We start from the raw sequence: 3222 nt of genomic DNA on the forward strand, positions 1-3222 counted from the left end.
TATCATTTTTAAAGTATATAAAAAATTTTAAAAGACAAAAGTGTTCAAAATTTCAAATGTTTTTGATGAGACAAACTACTACATGCATACCCTAAATTTTTTCCGATACTTATTACGAAATATTAGTTATATTAGTTCAGGATGTGACTCTCTATAATTTATTTTATGGTAAACTTACTTTTTTCTTAGTGGATATTAGTCATATTGTGCTTGAATTATCAATCATATTAGCCAGTAAATCTAGTTTTTTGATAAGCGGTTTTTTATTTGTATTTTTAGATGGAAATAAGCACCCCAACTGTCTATAAACATGCATAACTTTACAAGTGTAACAATTACATAAAAAATCTAGTAATAATATTAACGTAATTATTGTAGTTGAATTTATTCATAAGTAAATGATGAATAAAATGGAATTGTATATGAAGTTGAAGAAAAAGAAATAGTTTTTTCTCCTACGGAGAGAAAGTAAAATAAATTGTGCCAAAAATATACAAGTATTCATAAGACCAATAAACTAATAAAAAATACAAAACTAAAGTATATTTTTTGACAACATTGAATATGATTTGAACTATGTTTATATTTGTTGCATCCCATCTGATAATAGATTCTCTTACGTCTTTTCGTTGTAATTTCAATCAAATGAGCAATTGTTTTGTAATTATAAAATTAAAAATATTTTCTATAATTCGATACAAATAAACTTTTCACTAAAATATGTAATGAAGTTTGTAACAAAATTTGTTGTTCATGCAAGTATGTTTGAGGCCTCGTCCACAAGTTCATTAATGTTGTGCTTTAATTGGGATAATTTAGAATTTTCGGTATTCCAAAGTTTCGTCAGTAATAAACGGTCCGTGTCGTAATTTGGTTGTACGGACGCCCATCTCTCATGGGCACATGAGTAACTCGAATATGTCGAGGGCAGTCTCCAACTCCGGGAATATTTTGTAAATGAGACTGTGGGGCCAGTATAGGGCATAACAACTACAAGTTATTTTTAGTTTAATTTTCACGGTCATGGCAAATATTTTTTAATATTAACTGCAATTAACTTTATGCTAAATACTACTACTTCAAAAAATAAAACTTAATGAAAAAAGTCTCAGAATCATTTCTTTATATAATTTTTTAATAACTACCAGTGTCCATTTGTTCGAATAATTGTCAGTACTGAGTTACAGTTTATTTCAAATTTACAAATCTATTTTGATTCTATGGTTAATATAAGTTTTTTGTATGACAAAAGTAAGTAGCTTTTGCTGTTGCATGATGAGAATATGTTACAAATACATACAGTAAAGTTTCTTCATCTCGTTTTAAATCAGTTCCAACAAAACTCTAAAACTGATCTAAACCTTCTGAAAGTAAAATATTTTACTAATGTTTTTAATGATCCTTAAAATTTCAATTCTCCTTCCTTTAATAATCCAAAAACTATTCTGTAGACTTCTTTTCTTATTGTTCACTGCATTTTTTCATATATCGCAGGTTCATTTTTTTCTATTTTATTAATTTATTATGGTTTTGATACAGTTTACCTTTGTTTCTCTAGAGTCTTTGAAAATTCCGATTATGGTTATCATTGTTAGAACTTACTCAGTCATCGAATTTTTGTAGGACCTAAAACATAAAATAAAATGAATACACATTTTTTGATCACTAATATAAAGACCATTATATTAAATTACTATTTGCTATTACCTTTGATAGTTTTAAAGTTCCTTTCCGTGTATTTTTAAAATTAATCATACAAATAGTTGTAATAACTTCCCTAGCTTAACAATGATATTATTACCATATATATCAATAAAAACGAGAAAGTTTTCAAAATAGTTTTAAATAATCGCATAAAATTTCTTCATGAATACGTGCGGCTGACATCTAGTAATTGCCTTTATGCAGTTTCGCATGTATTTCCATTACATCCAACTGGACCCGGAATAATTGCAAACCGCCATGTTACATTATGGATTCGGAAGCCAGTATTTAATATTTTTAACCGGAACACTATAGAGATTTTTTATTTCACGCGATACTAGAATTTGAATTATTCACATAATTTTTGGTTTTTGGTTATTAGATTATGATTCCATTAAATACTTGGCGAGGTAAAATGGTAATGTACAGCCACGGGACAAATAGATCTCTATAATTTATTTTTAATTTTGAAGGTATTTTACGAAGTAATAGATGCATTATTCAACCAACGCATTTTTTAAAAGAAAACCCTGATGTATATAACCATGATCTGGTATTTTGTCAGAAATGTTTATTGGTATAGTTAGAATAACTATTAAATTAATATATCTCTTATAAAATTGCTTATAAAGGATTAGTTGGTCGTTTTTACCTCACCGACATATACGTTTTCATAAAGGTTACAGAAAAGCATTTGTTGAATCTAACTTAAAAATAAAATTACATCTTATGCAATAATTAGATAATTTCTACTTAAAAACTTATAATATGGTATTGTAAACAACATTGCTCACAACCAATGAAACTAACAGCGAGAGAAAATAATATTGTTAAATATTCTCAAATGTGGCCGTTTAGCTCCTGATAGTGACAATGTTTGATTTAAGGCAATAGCTCGTTGCGCATCTTTTGCCCTCTACTTTCAAATATTGTTTTTAAAAAAATCTCAACTTCACTTGTTTTTGTGTTAATGGTAGACCACCTTCAAGCCCCGCTCTACCCTAATTCATTAATAGTAATCTAACCAGATTTAACTATTAATTTTGCAATGCAAATCTATTTCTGAATGAGTGTACCTCAAGACATCTAGCACATCAAACTAATTAAACACTATGCGCGGCATATCTTCCAAAATTCGTATTTCATTTGATGTACATAAATTGGTTATATATTCAGAATGCGGAATGCAACATGCTTGGAAATAAATTATGAACCATTAACAAATAGAACAGCGCCAGTGTAAATTCGTTATTGCACTGCCGAAGTGACACACAGTCGGGAAAGAAACGGACACTTTGATAGCAAAATAATTAAATATAAACGAAAGACCGTTGCTGCTTTGTCGTATTAAAGCATACATAAAGTGTAATTTTCGTACGATGCAAAGGACATACTGTGTGATTAGGTAAAATTTAATATCAAATACGGAAGTACACATACGCAATTTGCAAACGTTATAAACGTTATACTGTTCTCAAAGGCACTGGAGATGGAGCGGTCAACGTAAACAATTAGAAA

This window comes from Ctenocephalides felis, unplaced genomic scaffold, assembly GCF_003426905.1.
Source record: "Ctenocephalides felis isolate EL2017-DRISC unplaced genomic scaffold, ASM342690v1 CF-g0.4_SCAFFOLD_03571, whole genome shotgun sequence".
NCBI lineage: Eukaryota > Metazoa > Arthropoda > Insecta > Siphonaptera > Pulicidae > Ctenocephalides > Ctenocephalides felis.